Source organism: Mustela erminea, chromosome 14 (genome assembly GCF_009829155.1).
Source record: "Mustela erminea isolate mMusErm1 chromosome 14, mMusErm1.Pri, whole genome shotgun sequence".
NCBI lineage: Eukaryota > Metazoa > Chordata > Mammalia > Carnivora > Mustelidae > Mustela > Mustela erminea.
In genome coordinates, this window is record NC_045627.1 from 47,191,426 (window position 1) to 47,214,820 (window position 23,395).

Below are 23,395 nucleotides of genomic sequence, written 5' to 3' on the forward strand. Positions count from 1 at the left end.
ACGCCTCTCTGCCTACTTGTGATCTTCTTTCTGTCAAATAAATAAATAAATAAATAATCTTTTAAAAAATTTAAAAAAGTAAATGAAACATATCATTGAATATGTATATAAATAGAGAAAGCTAGAAATACATAAAAAGATGCAGAAAAAGTCATAGACAATCAAAATAACAACAAAAAATAGACAATAGAAACCGGTCCCTAGAAGGATCAGAAGTTGAATTTAACAGAAAAAAACAAAACCAAGAGTCAGATGCTTAGCTTAATCAACTGAGTTACCTAGGTGCCCTGCCCCCCACCCCCCACCCCTGCAAAGTTGGTTCTTTGATAAGAGTTCAAAACTGGGGTGCCTGGGTGGCTCAGTGGGTTAAGCCACTGCCTTCGGCTCAGGTCATGATCTCAGGGTCCTGGGATCGAGTCCCACATCGGGCTCTCTGCTCAACGGAGAGCCTGCTTCCCTCTCTCTCTCTCTGCCTGCCTCTCTACTTGTGATCTCTCTCTGTAAAATAAATAAATAAAATCTTTAAAAAAAAAAAAAAAAGAGTTCAAAACTGTTAAGCCTCCAAGCAAGACAGATGAAGAGATTAAAAAAAAAAATACCGATGTTAGAAATAAAAGATTCTACTGTTCCTCAGGAATAATAAAGCTAATGATTAAATATCATAAACAGTTTCGTGTTAATAAATTCAAAAAGTTACAGGAAATGGATAGAATTTTTTTTAAATCAACATCAAAATTAACACATCTAGAAATAGGAAACGGGGAAGCTCTATATCTGCTAAAGAAATTAAATTTCTAATTAAAATAAATTCCAATACATAAAACTCCAGAGACAGTTTTGTTGGTGAATTGTATTGCAGGAAATAATGCTCACCTTACACAACGATTTCAAAAAGTAGAGGAGGAAGCATGCTTGTCAGTTCTATAAGGCTAGTGAAACTATGAGACCAAAAACAGACAAGGGCATTACAGAAAACAAAGATTATAGACATCACACCCTCATTTATAGATGAAGAATAAACTTAAAATATTAGAAAACCAATTACACAATACATAAAAAAGATACAAAATATATAATCAAGTAAGGTTTATGCCAAGAATATAATTAATGTTGGAAAGATATTCAGGGTAGTTATCCACATTAACAGGTTAAAAAAATCATATGATCATCTAACAAGATGCAGAAAAAGCATTTGACAAAATTCAACAGGCTTTCAGAATAAAATATCTCGGTTTCCTGAATGGGAACATCTCAGTCTGAAACACACTATGTAAAGCCTATAGCTAACACTATACTTAAGGCAAAAATACAGCAGGCTTTCCTTGTGAGGTCAATAACAAGAAAACAAATGTCTACTGGTATCACTTTTATGCAACATTGTGCCATAAGTTCCAGCTAGGTCAATAAGGCAGGAAAAGTAAACTAAAGGAATTACAGTTGGGAATGAAGAAGTAAAATTGTTTTTATTTGTAGATGATATGAAAGTGTATGTAGAAAATCCCAAGGAATCCAAAGGATGGAGGGCGGCGTTGACTAAAATTAAATCATAGTATTTAGCAACATTACAAAACACAGTCTCAATATACAAAACCAATTACATATAAAATCATTTATATTTCTATATATTAGGAATAAACAATTTATAATAAGGAACTTAAATCTATAATATTCAGAAGCATTTAGCACTTAGGAATAAATTTAATAAAGTACTTTTAAGAACTCTACATTAAGAATGATAAAACATTTCTGATAGAAATTAAAGACAACCTAACTGAATAAGAAGGTACTCCATATTTATGGATTGGATGTCCATTACCTTAAATTGGTCTTTAAATTAATTGAAATACCAATCAAAATCCCAGCAGGATTTTTTTTTTTTTTTGTAGATTGTGAAGCTGATTCTAAAATTCATATGGAAATACAAATCACCTAAATTAGACAAAATAGCTTGGAAGAAGAAAAACAAAACCTTATACTACCTGACTTCAAAATTTATGACAAAGCATTGTAATAGCAATTGAGATTAGGATGTGGATTACATGGGCCAAAACTCGTTGTACTATACTCATAAGATATATGTAGTTCACAATTAGATTTTATCTCAATAAGAAAAATATTGAAAGCCATAAAAAGTAAATTATAAAGACTTACACATGGCTCCATCTGAACCCTATTTAATCTATATATAGTGCAGTCACCTAAATATCCTGTTTATTTCTTAATCTACAATAAAAATGCATAATACCAAAAGTTGTTGAAACTTATTCACAGAATTGAAAATGCAAATCCTCTTTCGGTTCTCATCCAACTGGTACACTATTTTTAGGTGATATTTACTTTATCCTGACCCCAGAATATGAGATGATCAGCACAAATGCCAGCCTCCCCAATTGTGCCTTCCTTTAGATCCTAATCAATATGTTTTTAAGACCTGGATATCTATTCCGGATGGCCCTATTTAAGTTGGGCCTGGGCTTTAGGAATAGTGTCTGAGATCTTAATTTGGTTGCTTGTCTAGAGGGGCAGAAAGGTAGTAATGTGAGACATGCTAAGGATGAAATATTATAATGCATGTAGAGTATTTAATCAGCGCTATGACACAGTGGAAACTAAATATCAGCTCTTATTGTAGTTATAGGGACTATTTTCATCCGTAACTTGTTCACATGGTGAAAGGAATTATAATGGAAACTAAAGCTGGGGAGGAGAGGAAGACCTGGTAGGATAGGCAAAACCATTTTGAATTTACCTAAGGTCAGTGGCCTGAGCAGATTCTCCTTCTAGAATGATCACCTTGTCAGCTGCGTGATGGACAGATTGGAAGGTACTGGAGGCAGAGGCAGAGTACCATGGTAAGTGACAAATGCAGAAACACAAACCTTACTTAATTCTGACGAAGCTAGTAGCATCAGGCAGGTGTAATTGTTAGAGAGGCAAAATCATTATGATAATCATTAGGAACTGGAGTTTGATAGCAGTAGAAAAAAGTCTACATGTGTTTTCAGATTTCTGGTTTGCCATTGTCAGTTTATCTGTGGGCCTTTTCAGTATTTAAGTAATACCGACTCGAAAGACTCAAGAAGTCTTTACGTGTGAGACATCCAAGGAGACATACTCAGTAGGCAAATGAGTATATGACTGGAGTTTTGGAGTGAAGCCGAAGTTTGTCATAATCTAATTTCTTTTTTTAATTAAACTGCTGTAGCTAAATCGTGAATAGGACATATCACCTACTGTCTGGCTTCTAGCCCATGAATATTTTGAAATCCTTAAGTCATATAGATCTAATATTCCCCACTGTGTTCAAAATGCAGTTTCTGCTGATGGGGACCAAGATCTTCGTGTCTGGCCATTTACCCTACTGTTCTTGCCTAATTCTGTGTCTGACAAACATCTCTTCGTCTCTCATAGGACCTACTCTGTGCTCCTATTCAACACTGACGTTCTGACTCTGTATACATAGAAATGTTTGTTCACGTGTTCAGTTTCCTTCACCTCCTGTCTTTCAACGATCATATGCATATACAACTACAGGCTTTAGCTTACTTCTTTTGTCACAGTTATAGATAAAACTTTTAACTGATTACTTAGTGCTTCTTCCTCGCCATCAGTCTACTGGCACCTTATCTGTCCCATCTTAAATTAAGCCCACAATCACCTCCCAAACAAATCATTACTCCTACTGTTTTCCTAACTTAAATGAATAACATTTTCCTAGCTATCCAAAGCAGCCATCTCAACATTCGTCTTTCTCTCCCACCTCCCATAGGTCATTAAGTTCTGATCGATCTCACCCCTTCAATCCTTGATGTCAGCACACTCTGAAATACACTCTCAACGGGTCTCTCTGCCTCCTCGTCACTAATTCCCACATTGTGATGACTGCATCAGCAGCAGCAGCTGCATCTGAGAACTTGCTAGAACCCTTACTGAATCAGAAACTCTGAGGGTTGAGCCTAGTAATCTGGGTTTCAGCTCCAGGCGATGCTGATTCATGCTACTTTCAAGCACAAACAAGGCAGGGATCAGCAGCCCGGTATCTCAGTGTTTTCGGTTAGGATTCAGACAATCTAGATTTAGTGCATGTGAGTATGCATAAAGATTTCACCATCTGTATTTTAATTTCTTCATCTGTCAATTAAATGGGTTCAATCAGATAATCTCTGGGGTAGCTACAAGAATGTTTCCGAATGCTTTCTAGGTGATAAACCCTATGCTAAGGTTTGCATGCACTAGCTCATTTAGAACTATGCAAGAATACACTGAATTAGTTATTATTTTATCCCCATCATATGTATGAATAAACTGAAGTACAGAGAAATCACTTCCTGAAATCACACAACCATGAAATCAATACATGACTCCAATGAAAGCTAATACTGGTGAGCATTCCCTTAACCTTATACACTCCTATTTCCAAGAGTCTCTACTCTATGGAAAGACCAGCAAAAGGAAAGAATAAAACAATGAATATAACATAGATATATATATACATGTCTCACATATAATTAATATTATATAATAAAGATAATAGTATAATGATATAATAGTATAATGATATAATAGTGTATCATTTTATATTATATGTGAATTTTATATAACAAAATTATATATTAGTTATATGTTATATATTATAATAATATGTTGTCATTAATGTTATGTTATATTATTATTTAAGTCAAAACAAACCATAATAAGCCAAATGAAATAGTCTCTTTTTTTAAAAAAGACTTTTTATTTATTCATTTATTTGAAAGAGAGAAATCACAAGCAGGCAGAGAGGCAGCCAGAGAGAGAGGAGGAAGCAGGCTCCCCACTGAGCAGAGAGCCCAATGCGGGGCTTGATCCCAGGACTGTGAAATCATGACCCGAGCTGAAGACAGAGGCTTAACCCACTGAGCCACCCAGGCGTCCCATAGTTTTGATGGGTACTAAACCGCTCAACTCAGGAAACTGGAAAATTAGACCATGGTTGATATGTGGTTCCAGGGGCTTGATTCCCATTATATTTCTCACAGGTAAGAATTTCTCTAGATAGATATGCTGCCCTGAATATTTAAAAACTATATTTAATCTCTCCTAGTAATTAGTCTGAAGATATGTACTTATGGATTGAGTAAATGAATTTAAAGAGTTTGCTAATTATTGTGGAGAAACAAGGGCAAATCTGTGATTTTCAGAGGTTGAAATATAAAAAAGGCGTTGGAACATTTTTATAGCTCAAAATAAAGAACATTGAGTGAATACTTCAAGAAAGACACATCTGAAAATTTAAATGAATATATTTTTCTTCTCACAAACCCAGTATTTCTTCCAAGAAATTTTATATTTTTGTGTGTATAGCTGTATATATCTACATAAATGATAGATAGATAGATAGATAGATAGATAGTTAGATATACACAGTCAGTTAGTTAGACCGTAAGTTGCATGGCAGAAAATCTTTCCCACTCAGCCTGTGGTCCCTAGAGAGTACCCCTTTCCTTGGCTGAAAATAGCATTTACCAGTTGCTTAAGCCTGACACCAAAGACTAATTATGGACATGTTACTTTTCCTCTCCTAGAATATATGATCTCCCACCAGCTTGGAAGCTCCTACTTCCCAATGTTTAAATCCAGACAATTTTCTGTTTCTCTACTCCCATTACACTAATCTAAAATACTGTTACCATTAGGCCAGGCTTTTGTTATATTCCATATATTCCTATTGATAATTACATTATTTTTTTAATAACACAAAGTTTCTTACGTAAAACTAGACAGAGGTGGATTAATTCTCTAGCACTGTTGTAACAAACCCAGCAGGCTAAAACTATACAATTTAATTTTTTCACAGTTTCTCTTGGTCAGAAGTCCAGAAGTGCTCAACTGGGTCCTCTCATTAGGGTGTCTCAAGGTTAAAATCAAAGTGTTGGCAGAGACAGATGTTTATAGTTATTTAGGTTAAAAAAATATATATGATAGGATTGTGAGTAGGGAAAGGTGGGGAATATTTTATAGAAGATTTTATGGAAGATAGAATTCTTAGGAACTTGTAACAAGATTATTCATTACAGGTAAATTGGGGAAGCAGGCAATGATGCTCGGCTTCCAAAAACATCAGTCTGGGTTGAATAGATTCGAACTAGTCTTGCATTCCTTGTGGACTACAATATGATCCTTTCACTCTGCAAATATCTCATGCATCTTTCTGCTATTTCTCTGTATGCAGTGTAAAATCTAACCATTCTGAATTTCACATCATTCCTTGAAGAAATGGATAAAATGGATGACTCATATATTTATATCTAGAACATAATATCCTACATCTGCTTAGAAGAAAAAAAAAATCCACTCAAGGTCACCTTCTCTATGAATCCTTCCCTGTGGACCCCTCAAATAAGCATTCATTTCCATTTATGGGCTCCCGAGGCTCTCTGATTATATCCATTATCACATGACTCACAAATAATAATTGATATAGGGTTAGGATTATGTGTATCTGTACATCTCTACTGTATTAGGGTTCTCTAGAGGAACAGAACAAATAGGATAGGTAGATGATAGATAGACAGACAGACAGACAGATATTATAAGAAACTGGTTCAGCTAATTATGGAAGCTGAGAAGACCCACATGTGGTCTACAAGCTGGAGTTCTTGTCCAAGACTGATGGCCTGAGAATTAGGAGCGCCACTGGTGTATGTACCAGTCTGAGTGGGAGAAAAGACCCGTGTCTCAGTTTAAAGACAGCCAAATGAAAAGAGAGAATTCTTTCTTACTCAGCCTTTTGTTCTACTCAGGCCTCCAGCTGACTGGATGAGATCTGTCCACATCGGAGAAGGCTAACTGCTTTACTCAATGGACTCATTTAAATGTTAATCTCATGCAGAATCACCCTCACTGATCAACTCAGAATGATGTTTAGCCAAGTATCTGGGCACCCCATGTCACAACCAAGTTGACATAAAATTTGCCATCACATCCATCGACACTGTGACTTTCAAGTTAGGGATAACATTATTCCCTGCCAGTGCCAAGTGGATAGGATGTGTTCAGTAAATATTTGTTAAATAAATAAATACATTTTATTAATATTTTTAGCTCTCCAGCCATTTTGGATAGACAAAAAAAAAAAAAAATACCATGAAACATAAACTCACTGAGTAAGAAAATCATTTAGCACTGATCTGCTTGCTAGTTTAAGGGCTGCATGTTTCCCAGATACACCACAACTGGAAATCTTAAAAATCGACAAGGACAATAGCTACTTTGTTCCATAATATGCATTACGGGATGAATAAATGAAAGCTCCATTAAGGAAAGATCTGTTAATGTGCATGCGGACCACATACTCTATTGAACTGCAGCTTCTTCATCGACCTAGTCTTGTTGTTCTGTTCTCTCTGCAATGGTTGGTTCCTAGAGTGCAAAACTCAGCCAAAGGATTCTGGAATCCCTCAAGAGTTCCAGTTCACAATCTTTTAGTCTACACGTTTACAAGGAATTCTTGAGAAAATAACAAGCCTTCTTGTTCTTGTCCTCCTCCTCCTCCTCCTCCTTTTCTTCTCTCCTCCTCCTCCTCCCTCTCCTTCTTCTCCTCCAACTCTCTCCTTCTTTTTTTTCTTTCCCTCTTTTCCTCCCTTATCCATAGAGATGATTATTACAAGATGTTATGTCAACCAAATAAGTCACGGGAGAAAAAATTCAGAAATCCTTTGAGACCAACCATTCCCAATCGTTCCATCCTGTGCAGTCTAAGTACTCTCGGGAAGGTCTTTTCCAACCTGCCAAAGCCCTCCTTAAACAAAACTGGCTTTTGCAGATTTGATTTATAGTAAGGCAATTGGTGTGCATTATGATCCCGAGATTTAGGGACATAATTATAATCTGGAGTAGACATTCAAGAGGATAAATAAGGTGGAAAGAGAGAGGTAAAATCTATGAACTGTACATTAATATGCAAAGTTAATACACTGCGATATAAAGGGAACCACCAGCCAAGACTGTACTGAGCCCCAAACAATGAGCCCTGGCATCTGCCTACAGATTTGTTGAACAAAAATGTTGTAATATCCCCATAAAGCCACATCAAAATAACATACAAAACAGTCCTTGTTTGAACAGTATAAAACACTGAATTTTATCACATTGAGCAAATACTATGAATTATCAGGGTGAACTGCCTCTCCAGCAATTTGTGGCTTTCATGAAATATTTACATAACATGTAGAGTGGGAAGGGAAGTAAAGCATCTACAACTTTCTCACAATGTACTGAGCCAGGCTGAACTTCATTTCTTGGTTGCTGAAAAAATTAACACTTTACCATGATACATAGAGCCATAGAACTTAGAGAGCTAGAAGATGATGAGTAATAAATCGGCCCAAGTACTACATTCCACAGATAGGAATCTGTGGCTTAGAGCTAGAATAAGAGTCATTGTAGGTTAGAAAAATTATATATATGTATAATATATATGATCTAGAATGAATATGTACTCATATATGTAAAAATAGCCATATGTTCACATATATGTGTATATTTGTATATATTATCTATTCACATATATTATCTATTTGTATATATTATTTTTCATATAATATGTAGAGAGAGAAACTAATGAGAATTAGTCCTTTTGGTAAAAACCTAATGTTTTTATTCCTATATTTTAATCACTCACATGCTGCCTTAATTCTGCTTTTCTATTAAAAGGATGACTCTTGTAGCGCATCCAGAAAGAAGGAATCAGTATTTAGATGCTCAGGAAATTCAGCGCTCAACTTCTAACAGATTGTACCATGTTATTTCTCACAGAATAGCAAGGAGGGGAGGGTTTATAGCTATTGATCCATTCAGAGCTGGATAGAAGAAGAGCAAAGAAACCTGGTCATATGATGTCTATTATGATAATAAAAATAAACATCTGGCCCAACAGTAGATTGGAAATGTATTGTATTTTTTTATGTGGTAGAAGAAATATGCATAACAACTGAAAAAAAGTCACAAAGAATATTCATATGCTATGTTCTTAAGATGAACACACTCCCAATATCTCTGCCAGACCTACTGAGAAAATCAGATTCACTTGATGTTTTCTGTGGTCCCCACCTCAGTGTACAATTGATAGGAGTCAATAACTCATATTTAAATTAGTAACATTAAGGATTAGAGAAACCAAAAGCAGATTAGTTCTCAGTAATTTCTCTTCCTCTAACTCATACATGACCTGGGTATGTATTCACATAGGTAGTTCCCTCTTAGGTATCATTACTGCTCTAGGTCAGTTAGTTCCTTCTGACTGCTTACAATTCCAGTGTATGCATCTCTTACCTCTTTCTTCACTCCAGGACTTTGCCAGTTTTTTAAAAATCTGAGGGAATGAAGATTCTGTAGCATCTGTGGTGGAAGAAGATGGGAAGATATCATAAACTCAAACAACCGACCAATTGAGAACATTGCTTTAGCATGGAGCAGAGAACTGTGGAACCAAAATATCCATTAATATGAGTATGAATGGATACCTTATTTTGCATACCAAACTGTACAGCTGTTGACACTCATCCCTCCAGAGCTACATAATGGAGGCTTTCTTCTCATAAATTCAGAGCACCACTCAGTGCAATGGCTCTCATTGCCATTGCACTCTCAATACCATGAGACTGAATTAGCCTTGCTCGGGGAATGAGGTCATTTAGGCTGTCACATAAGCACAATGAAATAGAACTTTTTCTATCCCTTGTTCCGGAATAGAGAAAAAGACTAGTCAAACTTCTGAAAAATATCAACATAAATTTTAAAAGGGAAGAATTAAAAGAAGGCATATGAAAATAAAAGCTGTATAGAACCTTGACTTTTTGTCCTCACTAAACTCAGTGCCAACAACAGTTATAAAAGAAATACAATAGGAAACCATAAAGGTTTAGAGGTATACAAGTGTATGAGGGGGTCTACAGCACTAGCTACCAGAAAAGGTATGAGATTAGTAATTTCACAGATACTCCTCATATCTTTGGGCAAGAGTGACTAAGTAATGGTAGCTTATAATTACATAGTATTTACTGTGCTAGGCACCATTCTAATTACTTTTTACATATTAACCAATTTAATTTTCATAATATCATATGTGTGGAATTTTTATTTTAATTTCACAAATAAGGGACTGGAGATATAGTTAAGTAACTTCCTTAAAGTTGCACAGCTAGTAAATTCAGAAATTGGGATTTGGAAGCTAGCCTATACTGTAATTCCCCTATGTTTACATCTTTAGAGTGAGTTCCCAGACCACTGCCCCTGTCCTTTATGGAAAGGGATACCAAAGGTTCCCAAGGGTTGCAGTTGGGAATGGCAGGGGAGAAGGTGGATCTATTGTCTTTCCAGAGATGACTAGAATATTGGCAGGATTCATACCTAGCTGGTGTGCCCAGTATGTCTCAACTGGTTTTTAAATTGACAATCCTTCTGATTGATAGAAAAACAGCAGCTGCCCTAGGCCCTGAGTGCACTCCCCAGACCCTCTCTTAGCACCATTCGGAGAGGACTCCCTATGAGCCATGAAATAAAGTGTTATAATGGGCACAGATTCCATTCCACTGCACTGGCCAGCATCTATCTGCTCTGTTGTCAGTAGCTGCACCATACTAGTTGGAGTACTGTTTTGAATATAGCTCTGGGTACCAAACAAAGTGAGGTTCTTTAAAGATTATTTATTTATTTACTTATTTGACAGAGAGAGAGAAACAGTGAGAGAGGGAACAGAAGCAGGGGGAGTGGGAGAGGGAGAAGCAAGCTCCCTGATGAGCAGGGAACATGATATGGGGCTCCATCCCAGGACCCTGGGATCATGACCTGAGCCAAAGAGAGATGCTTAACGACTGAGCCACCAGGTGCCCCAAAGTGAGGTTCTTTAGAGAAATGTTATGATAGGCTGCTTCTCTCAAGCTATAATGAGGTTCCATATCAATCTCCCAAATGATCCCTAAAGTAGAGGGAGCTAAACAGGAAATAAGTCTGTTTTTGAAGAACCCACCATTACCCATCCGTCTCCACCAGTAACAAAGATCTCTTGTGCTATGGGTACATGACTTATGGACTAGTACTGGGCATCCTACCAGCACTCAGGGAACTACTTTCTCTAGAGAGCCAATCCTGAAAGCCAATCCTCCAAGCCCAGTGCTCATTGTTATGGCTGGCAGAAGTGGCCAATTGATGCCTATAAGAGATCGATGACTAGTGAAAAGGGAATATCAAGTACAGAGAAGCATAGAACTAAAACTGATTTATAAAACTGAATCCCAGGTTGATGAAGATTCACTGGCATAGATCACATCACCTGGCAGTTTCAAGACTAAATCTCTTGGCGGAAAGCAGATAGGGTGCTAATAGAAAGCAATTACCTTTGTTTCATGATCAAGAGTCTACTTGTTGAAATAGTATTTCTCCCACTCATTTTATAATACATTATGAAATATCAGAGATGGAAGGAATAATGGAAGTGATTTAGGCAGACCTCTGACCCTTCAAGGAACTTTTTCTATATCATTCTTAAAACATGGCCATCTAGGCACATTAAGTAATTCCATAAAGAGGGAGTCATAATTTTATAAAAGAAATGCTAATTTTTAGAGATAGGTATGTGTTAAAAGGTCTTCCTGATATTTGTACAGTGGACTATAATTCACAAAATGCTTTCACCCACATTATTTCATTGTCTCATCATTTCAACCCATGTTGGGGTTCAGGATCATCATTTAGGACATCCACTTTGATTGTCAGAACTTGGGAAATAGAGAATGTAGGCAATTAAGTGAATATATTCTGACCTCAGTAGAGTACTCCCAAGAATTAGAAAAGGATTTCCTGTGATTGTTTTCTTCCCTTAAATCTCTCCCTTTTGAATAAAAGCAAGATGTAGCAAAACTTCCTTCTCACCACTAACAATCCACTTAATTGAAGGTTCAATTAAGATTTTTTTCTATCATTAGCCATTATTTGTCCATGCCCTCTTTTCACCTCTTAATCCTTATTCATGTTTCAGACTCTGCTAATGAAAGAAGAGAAATAGCTGTCCCTAAGAGATCATGCACACACACACACACACACACACACACACACACACACACACGTACATTCATTCATTCATCCACACCATCAAGCTGTTGGAAAACTATCAATTCCCGGTACTTGAAAATTTACTGTATAGACATGTATTTGGGTTAATAATGGACTTTTAAAAATGAAAATACTTCCAGGTGTGTCATTAACCTTGGTGAGCACTTTATAATTTAAACAAATTCTTCTATGTTTTTGGTAGCAATTAGATATTTAAACAGGAATTTGAGTTAGGGAATAGAACAGGGAAAAGAAAGAGTAGAGGGGGGGAAATTTTCACCCTACAGTCCTTTGGGCAAGAGAAGACCTGGTTTGGGATATTTTGAAGCTAGGAGAAAGGAAAGGAATAGCAGAGTAGAACACGGGAGGGGGAGAATCAGAGACAACCTTTTATCTTGGCAATGATAATATGGGCAAATTCTGGGATAAAACTTCTAAACACAATCATTACTAAAATATATTGCATGTTTGGTTTCTCAGAGACCACTGCAATAAAGTGAATATCACAATAAAACAAGTCAAATAAATTTTTGGTTTCCCAGTGTATATAAAAGTTATGTTACCCTATAGTCTATTAAGTGTGCAGGAGTAATATATCTAGAAAATATTGTGCATACCTTAAAAAAAGTACTTTATTCCTGAAAAGAGCTAACCATCATTTGAACTTTCAAGGAGTCATAATCTTTTTGGTGGAGGAGGGTCTTGCCTTGATGTTTCTGGCTACTGACTGATCAGGTTGGTAGTTTCTGAGGTTGGAATGGGTGTGACAATTTCTTAAAATAAGACAACAGCGAACTTGGTATTTTGATTGACTCTTCCTTTCATAGAAATTTCTCTGTAGCTTGAGATCCTGTTTGATAGCATTTTATCCTCAGAACTCCTTTCAAAATTGGAGTCAATCTTCTCAAAACTTGATGACATTTTATCCAAGTTTATGGCCTATTTTAAAATCCCTTCTTCTCATTTCAACCATCTTCAGAACATCTTTACCTGGAGTAGATTTCATCTCAGGAAACCACTTCTTTTGCTCATTCATAAGATGCAGCTCTTCATCTACTGGCATTTATCATGAAGCTGCAGCAATTCAGTCACAGCTTCAAGCTCCATTTCTAATTCTAGTTCTCTTGCTATTTCTACCACATTTGTAGTTACTTCCTCCATGAAGCCTTGACTCTCTCAAAGTCACTCAGAGAGTTGAAATAAAATTCTTAGAAATGCCTTTTGATATTGGTATTTGACATCTTCTTATAAGTCATGAATGTTCTTAATGGCATCTAGAATGGTGAATCCATTCCAGAAAATTTTCAACTTATTTTGCCCAGATCCATCATAGGAATCACAATGTATGGAAGCTATAGCTTTACAAATATATTTCTTTTTACACCATACACGAAGATAAACTCAAAATGGATAAAAGACCTCAATGTGAAGCAGGAATCCATCAGAATCCTAAAGGAGAACATAGGCAGTAACCTCTTCAACATCAGCCATAGCAACTTCTTCCAAGATATATATCCAAAGACAAAGGAAACAAAAGTAAAAATGAACTTATGGGACTTCATCAAGATCCAAAGCTTCTGCACAGGAAAGGAAACAGTCAATAAAACAAAGAGGCAACCCACGGAATGGGTGAAGATATTCGCAAATGATAGTACAGACAAAGGGCTGATATCCAAGATCTATAAAGAACTCCTCAAACTCAACACACACAAAACAGATAATCATGTCAAAAAATGGGCAAAAGACATGAACAGACACTTCTCCAAAGAAGACATAAAAATGGCTAACAGACACATGAAAAAATGTTCATCATCACTAGCCCTCAGGGAGATTCAAATTAAAACCACATTGAGATACCACCTTACATCAGTTAGAATGGCCAAAATCAACAAGACAGTAAACAACATGTGTTGGGGAGAATGTGGAGAAAGGGGAACCCTCTTACACTTTTGGTGGGAATGCAAGTTGGTGTAGCTACTTTGGAAAACAGTGTGGAGATTCCATAAGAAATTAAAAATAGAGCTTCCCTATGACCCTGCAATTGCACTACTGGGTATTTACCCCCGAAATAAAGATGTAGTGAAAAGAAGGGCCATCTATACCTCAGTGTTCATAGCAGCAATGGCCACAGTTGCCAAACTGTGGAAAGAACCAAGATGCCCTTCAATGGATGAATTATAAAGAAGATGTGGTCCATATACACTATGAAGTATTATGCCTCCATCAGAAATGATGAATACCCAACTTTTATATCAACATGGACAAAACTGAAAGAGATTATGCTGAGAGAAAAAAGTCAAGCAGAGAGAGTCAATTATCATATGGTTTCACTTATTTGTGGAGCATAAGGAATGGCACAGAGAACATGGAGAGATGGAGAGGAGAAGGGAGTTAGGGGAACTTGGAAGGGAAGGCAAACCATGAAAGACTGTTGACTCTGAGAAACAAACTGAGGGTTTTGGAGGTGAGGAGGGGTGGGGGGAGGTTGGGTGAGCCTGGTGGTGGGTATTAAGGAGGGCATGTATTGCATGGAGCACTGGGTATGGTGCATAAACAATGAATTCTGGAACACCAAAAAGAAATTTTAAAAAATAAATAAAAATTTAAATAAATACATAAATCTTTAAAAAAAAACACAAATTATTTCTTTAATGAGTCTTGAATGTCAAAATTACTTCTTTGTCCATAGGCTTCAAAATAGATGTTATGTTAGCAGTCATGAAAACAGCTCTTTGGTGACCAGGTGCACTGTCAGTGAGCAGTAAAATTTTGAAAGGAATCTTCTTTTCTTCACAGTAGCTTTCAATATCAGGCTTAAAATACTCAGTAAACTATGTTGTAAACAGATGTGCTGTCATCTAATCTTTGTTTTTCCACTTATAGAGCACATGCAGAGTTATCATTATGCTAAATCTTTAATATAATTCTTAAGGGGCCCTAGGATTTCAGAATGGTACAGTTTTTAGTACAGCCATTTTTTAGAATAGTCACCTTTATTAATTATCTTAGATCTCTGGATAACTTGCTACAACTCCAACGTTAGTACTTGCTGCTTCTCCTTGTACTTTCACTTTATGGAGATGCTTCTTTCCTTAAACTTTATGAAACAACCTCTGCTATCTTCAAACTTTCCTTCTCTGCTTCCTTGCCTCTCTCAGCATTCATAGACTTGAAGAATTAGGGCCTTGCTCTGATTTAGGTTTTGGCTTAAGAGAATGTCATGACTGGTTTGATCTATTGAGACCACTAAAACTTCCCCCAACTTGCAATAACACTGTTTTGCTTTCTTATCATTCATGTGTTCACTGGAGTAGTAATTTTAATTTACTTCATAAACTTTTCCTTTACCTTCGTGATTTGGCTAATTGTTTGGCACAAGAAGCCTAGCTTTTGAGATGCTTTCCTCACTAAGAATCATTTCTAGCTTTTGATGTAGAGTGAAAGATGTGTAATTTGCCCTTTCACTCAAACCCATACAGGCCATTGTAGGGTTATGAATTGGCCCAATTTCAATATTTTTGTGTCTCAGGAAATAGGGAGGACTGAGGAGAGGAAGATAGAAGGGATAACAGCTGGTCAGTGGAGCAGTCAGAACACACACATTCATTGATTGAGTTTGCTTTCTTACACAGGTATAATTTGTGGGACTCCAAAGCAATGACAATAATATCATCAAAGATCACAGATCACTCATCACCATAACAAATAAAATACTATTGAAAAAACTGGAAATATTGTGAGAATTACCAAAACGTGACAGAGAGACATAAAGTGAGTGGATGTTAGAAAAATGGCACCAATAGACTTGCTTGATAAACCCTCAATTTGTAAGACACAATATCTGCAAACCCCATTAAAGCAAAATGCAGTAAAACAAGATATGCATATACTCAGCAGCATTCACTGGGCAATTACCACAAGAGGTTTAAGGTCTAAATTAGGGACTAGAAGCATGATTAAAACTAATTAAAAAGCACATACCCTACACCATATGTATGAGCACTTAAAACAATAATATGTTAAACGATAGCATGTCCAAACTAAAAGACATCAGAGAAGTTCTAGTCAAAAAGATAAGCACATATAAACAGAAAAAATATATATACTTTGTATAATGAACAATTCATGAGTAAAAACTCAACTCTACTTATTTCTCCATCCTTTATTTATCCATCCAATCTATATTTGTCATATTCCTACTATGTACAAAACACAATGTTGTTAGTGTCTACTCATAGTAGTGACCCACCAGGCAGAAATGAAGAAAGTTTCCAAGGAGATGGTGAAAAGACTTTGGAATGGTTATATCCAAACCACCTCAAGAGGCCTTTGAAAACCAGACTAAACACTTTGAATTTCATCCATTAGGCATTAGGAAGCCATTCCATATTTCTTCTCTCCCTTTTGAGAACAGACCCTGTACCTAAACTTCTTTTCTTAAAAGAAAACTGTTTTGAAACTACAGACTTAAGGTGGAGACATTTCTGAAGAAACAATGTTATTTCCTTCTAAAAATTTAATGTTCCACTCTTTAAAGGGCATTTTCAGAGAAGATTTTAGTAAAATGAATGTTGCCAAAAGGAACCTATAATTCCCTAAGGAAGCAATATTAATTAGAGAAATATGTGCCTCTGAATTCATCCAATTTGCATTTCATTTTATGGTTTATTTTTTGCAAACAGTTTACTAAATGATTGCAGTTGCAGATGGTTAAATTATTACCATCAGATGGCTGCCATGGCTGATATTACAGAAAAGGATAGAATCTGGTTCTTCATAAATAGAGGAAAATAAGTCTTCAGCTTAAAAAAAACAAAAAACAAAAAAACAAAAAACAAACAAACACACAAACAAAAAACAGAGGGTCTCTTTCCACTACTTTGATGGCAGTAAGCCCAACAAAAAGTAAGAAAGGGTCAATCTTTTGAAAGGTGCAGATTGGCCAAGAATACCTGTCAAATCAAATTTCTTCTTTGTGTGAAGAAAGCAGCTATTCCAGCATTTGTGACTTTCCTTAACAGTCCAGGCTATTACATACTTTGGAGTTAGGTGGGCGTTAGAAGAGGATGCTAGATCCCAGATCTAGCCAACACTGACTATTGTGACCAACTATTCCAGTTTACCCAAGACTGTCCTTGTTTTAGCACTGAAAGTTCCCATTCTAAGAAGTCCCCAAGTCTTGGGTAGACAGGGATAGTGGATGGTAACTCCTGACTCACAGTCTTCATGCCAGCATATTTTAAAAAATTATTTATTTATTATTATTATTTTTTTTTTTTTTGGTGTGAGGAAAGATAAAGTGTTTCTAGAAAATGATATAGGTCATCCGTCCTGTATAGATCAATAGAAACTAGGTGTCAGTATAATCATTTAAAATCTAAAATATGCTGGAATGTGATTAATGCTTTATTTTTGTAATTAGAAGTAAGTGAAAGATTTTATATGTGAATTCTATCTACTAACACTATTCAGGTTAAAGCACCATTTAAAAAGATTACATATATTATTAGAAAAAGTCATTTTTAATGATCTCCATTTATAGAAAAGCATTTATAACTGCAAAATAATTGTTGTGATAAGCAACTAAAGTTAGGCTTCATTCCAAATGAATGTCAATGCAATTCACCTAGATGCAGACAGACAATAATAAACCAAGCACAGGTTTTCAATATTTATTGAGCATTCAATAGATTCTTATTAGACATTTTCTCTGTTCTAGACTCTGCTGGTCTTGGCAGTGAGAGTGGAAAATGAAAATATAAAAATATATATATTGATATATATCAATAATCATAAATACGCTAAGATTAAGAGAGATGAAGCATGGGTATTTCTGCGAGGACTGAGGAGAAGGAGCCAACTGGCTGGGTATTGACGTTGTGGATGTGAGTCATAAGAAAGAAGAGGGAGGTTCCTTGGAGGAAGCACATTTAACTTACTTCTGCAGCATGTGTAATACAACAAGGTAGTTAGGAAGGACCAGCATCAGGCCTTGGCAATAAATTCGTTGACTAAGGGTATGATGTGGAGGGAAATATTAAATGCCTTCCAAATTTTTAGTCTTGAGTACTTGGGTGTATGGGGTTGCTTGGAGATAACAGATGAGTGCAGGAAGATAGTGAATTTTGCTTTAAAATTTAAAGGCTAATTGAAACCAATAGCAACGTGAGCAGGTTGGTTCAAAGGCTGCCCAGAGTAATGAAAGATAGTAAACTCTATTTACCTGAATAGTAATGTTCACGCTCTTGAGAACATACAATATGGCTAAAACAAAATGAATGAATCAATGAAAAACTGCTCTTGACAGATTACAGGAAAGATGATACGGCTTTTCCACATGCATAACAAATTTGGTTCTTATATTGCATTGACAGATGAATGGTACTCAGAACGAGGAAAGTAATATATTCTACTCTGTATTCTTAGACCATCACTACTGAAATGGTTGTTGGTTAACTAGAAGCTTTAGCATCTCAGGTCAGCTTACTAGAAATGAAGAGTTTAGGGTCTCACCCTACTTAGTGAATCAGAATTTACATCCTTACAAGACCTTCCAGTGATTACAACACTGAGAGTTAAGGAGTGCTGCTTCAGGCCATCTTTAAAATATTTCCTTTGCTTCAGAGTATGGCTCTCTTAAGAAAATCACAATCACCTGGAAAAATTTAAACAGAATGCAGTTGGAATAGTAAGGAAACTCGATATATCACAAGGACTACTAATGTTTAGCCAAGAGATAAACTGATGTACTGGGAATATGGATTTTTTTTCCTTCAAACTCCTCAAGGTCTGTCAAGTGAACTCCAGAGTTAAAATTAGGACCAAGGAATAAAAGAAAAACAAAAACGAAAACAAAAACAAAACAATTTTAGCTCAATATAAAGCAGAATCCAAAAGAAAAATGTATCTAAAAATGTAAAGGAGACGATGGTTGTTGGTATCTAAGTTCTCTAAAACTAGAGACAAACAGAAAAGGAAGGGAAAAAAGAAATCCTGAGTATTTATTTTGTCAGCTAATATGACCCATGTACTCTATTGTGTTTTATAGATTTCTCATTTTTTTTTAAAGATTTTATTTACTTATTTAACAGAGAGAGATCACAAGTAGGCAGAGAGGCAGGCAGAGAGAGCGGAAAGCAGGCTCCCTGCTGAGCAGAAAGTCCCATGCGGGGCTTGATCCTAGGACCCTGGGATCATGACCTGAACCCAAGGCAGAGGCTTAACCCATTGAGCCCAGGCGCCCTAGATTTCTCATTTAACTGGATATCTGCTTTAGTAATCATTACGGAAGATAAAAAGCAGAACGAAAGTTTAAACACTGAAAGCTCTGGCTGGTTTCATTAACCCTATTGGCTCAATTCCATGGCAATTAGAATGGTCAGAGTGAGCTTTTCTCTTCCGTTTTACTGTTTATATCTGGTGCCTTGCCTTGGGCCCTCCATTCCCTCCTCCTCTCCATGCTAACCAAATCATTTTTCACTCAGTCTTTATCTTTATTTCCTACATGTGGATGCACAGGTTTTCTTCCATTTTATTGGGAGGCAATTTTGAAATCTTTAAGTGTTAACGGGATTTGAGCATGGTTTATGTTGGCCATTAGGCCTTGTCTAAGTTGGAAACTAGGCAAGGTGTGAGGATGTCTGCAAGGTCAAGCTTCAGAGCTTTTATTAGCCTCAGGTCTCATTTGGTTTCAACCTGCACTGATAGTGCCTGTCTTCTCTGTAATATTTCCTTTTGAAAGAAGATGCTTTCCATATTTCAGATCTCAAAAGTGTACTGCATGAAATAACACAGAGAAATGAATCACTGGTTGCTGTTTTATTACCAAGACTCATTACATAAATAATATGGGTTTTATGTAGTAAATATGCACGATGGTGTTTACAGTGAGTTGACCAGTAAGCCTGTGGAACTTCCATGTTACAAATTTTCATAAATGCCATTAAAGAAGTAATGACCTTGTAAAAATCAAATGAGAAATAGAATAAGTACTGATTTTTTTTTTCTCCTTCTTGTAATACATGTTTCTGACTCTGGAACTGGATGTACAAATTTTTACTACAGCCTAATTGATCTAATACAATTCATGAGTGCTCTCTTGTCACAACTGGAAGAGTGAAAGAACTTCTCAGCTCTAGGGACCCAGTTTTTATTTAAGTTGCATTGTCAATTTTTTTTTTCTCCTCAGTAGCTCCTTAATTACCTAATCACCAAAAAGGATCAAAATTCTGTCTTTTGAAGATTAATGAGAAGAGCAGAAAGAAAGCTACCAATACTTGATGTTACCTACTGTGTTCTGGGAACTTTAAGCATATTTTGTTTTATCCTCCAGTCACATTACTTTGAAGCATGATTATGCCATTATTTTATGGTTAAAGAAACTGAGCCACAGTGATGTGAACTGTTAACTCATTCTGTTTGGTGTGGAGAGCCATGCAGCAGGAGCAAGGAGTCACGTACTAAGCAAGGCATGAGAGGCCAAGGCTGTAGATAGTCTGCCTAAGGAATGCGAGCAGATGCAGGGAGTCACGTACTAAGCGAGGCCTGAGGAGTAGGGAGGAGTGAGAGATTAACCCAAGGACTGTGAGTGCATTCGCGGGTGACGTTTGATAGATACCAGGAGTCAAGGGAAAGGCGCATGATCTGTAGAACAAAGAAAACCTATGGAGTCACGTACGTGCTCACGAGCACGATGCATGCACATAGATAGTCCTTCTGATTGGTAGTTTTGTTAGTCGTGGTATACTCTGATTGGATACAGTTCGCACTTGGGGGAGATATACTTGGGGGTCTTAGACGGGTCGGGGGTCCCCGGCTGAAGATTGTGAATAAAGAAGTTTGCCACTCACCTCGCCTACGGGTCATTCTTGCGGGTCGAGAGCGACAGTTTGGCATATTGCACACATGCTGGATTTTTAATCTTTTCAACAATGTTTTAAGGAAGGAATCATTAAATCCATTTTGTAGACAAAAATGATGATTGACATGGGTGGTTAAAAAATGTTTATTTTTTAGCTATTTGAGTCTTGGTTACCAACATAAAAGACCTTCTTAGTCTTGACAGTATTAACATTTGGACTGGATAATTCTCTGTTGTGGAATCTATCCTATGCATTGTAGGGTATTTAGTAGTATCTCTGGCCTCTATCTGATACTAGACGCCCACAGGACTCCACCACCTATTAACAATTGTGACAATAAAAATACATTGTTAGATACCGCCTAAGGGGCAATATCACCAGGTAAGAACATCAATACATAAGGATAGCCATTGGAGGTAAGTGGCAGTCCTGGGATCCTACAGGAAACCCAAAAGGATACAAATTCTTTGATCACTTAAATAATTTAATAATTTATAATTTATTATAATATATATTATATGTATTTCTTTAATATATAATAATTTAATAATTAAATTAAATAAATACTAATAAATAGTAATTATAGCTAACATCTATTGAGTACATACTTAGGAGGTGAATATTATTATTCTTTATTTCATAGATAGGGAAAATGAGGCACAGTAAGGTTGAAGTATTTCCATAATGTTGAACCTGTAAGTGGTAAAGTGGTGATTTTAATTCAAGAAGCATGGGGTCAACCCACTATTTATACATTTATATTTATACATTATACATTTTATATGCATACACACACACACATTATACATTATACATCTGATGTCCTCTTCCTCATATGTCAGACACTTTTATGGATCTAGCCAGCAGTCATTCCCAACCCCTACTCGTGGTCTCTGTCTGCCGAATAAATAAATAAATAGAAAAAAAAAAAAGATTCTTTCTCTCCCTCAACCCTTCCTCCCTATCTCCCCCCCACCTTCTCTCCCTTTCCTAAAAATAAATAAATAAATAATAATAATAATGATAATAAAATAAAATAAAAATATTTTATTTTTAAAAAGATTTTATTTATTTATTTGACAGAGAGATCATAAGTAGAGAGGGAGGCAGAGAAAGAGGGGGAAGCAGGCTCCCTGCTAAGCAGAGAGCCCAATGTAGGACTTGATCCCAGGACCCTGAGATCATGATCTGAGCTGAAAGCAGAGGCTCAACCCACTGAGCCACCCAGGTACTCCAAAACATAAAAATATTTTTTAAAAATTCAGGAAGGTACCCTCATATCTACATTTCTGTCCCTGGCTATGAACACACACACACACACACACACACACTCAAATGGATTGAGTGTGTGTGTACACCTAAGAAAATTACAGAGGCAAAAGACAGAGGGGTTTTTGCAAGGAACAACAAGCAGCTCAGTGTTGTTGAGTACAGACTGTGAGACAGTGGGGAGACAGGAGAGAAGAGATGGGAAGAGCCTCAGGTACCTCAGTCAGAGCCTGGACTTCACTATATTGCTGATGGGGAGCCAGTGAAAGGTTTTTAAAGGGAAACCATTTGATCAGAATTGCAGCTCAGTGGATGATGGATTTTAAGGGGATGGATTAAAAAAAGTGACAATAGTAATTCAGATGACCAACAATGAAGTCCTAAATAGAATAGTAGCAAAAGGCATAGAAAATAAAGACTGATTGAGGAAATAGCATCAGTAAGATACGTGCTTTGAGATACAAGGAGCCTAGGTGGAAAGAGATGGAAAGGGAACAGTCCAAAATGGTCTCAGGGTTCTTGAAATCACAAATTACAGTGAGAAGAAAAAATACAAGGAGGTTGATTTTCCAAGATAATTTACTATTCTCTTAGGCCCATCAATCTGGCAGCAAGGAGCCCCAATGCCACAGAAATAAAAGTCAAAGTTTTTTTTTTTTTTAAGATTTTATTTATTTATCAGAGAGAGAGGTAGGGAGAGAGTAAGCACAGGCAGACGGAGTGGCAGGCAGAGGCAGAGGGAGAAGCAGGCTCCCTGCTGAGCAAGGAGCCCGACGTGGGACTCGATCCCAGGACGCTGGGATCATGACCTGAGCCGAAGGCAGCTGCTTAACCAACTGAGCCACCCAGGCGTCCCTAAAAGTCAAAGTTTTTAACAGCTGGGCATGTCTTGCCACTATTGTAAATGCTTTGCACAGAGTAACTTGTTTAATCCCTGAAACAACTCTGCGACAGAGGTCCTATAATTAACCTACATTTTATGGATGAGAAAACCGAAACAGAGTTTAGGTAACCCACCAAAAATCACATAGCAGAGAGAGGAGTCAAGCACAAGCAGTGGGGTTTTCAGAGTCTGGGTTTCAGAGTCTATGCTCTTTCTAACTACACTCTTGTGCTCAGAGTTCCAGCTGGTTAGGCCTTGCAGAATAAGCATTAACCCTATCACTCCACACACA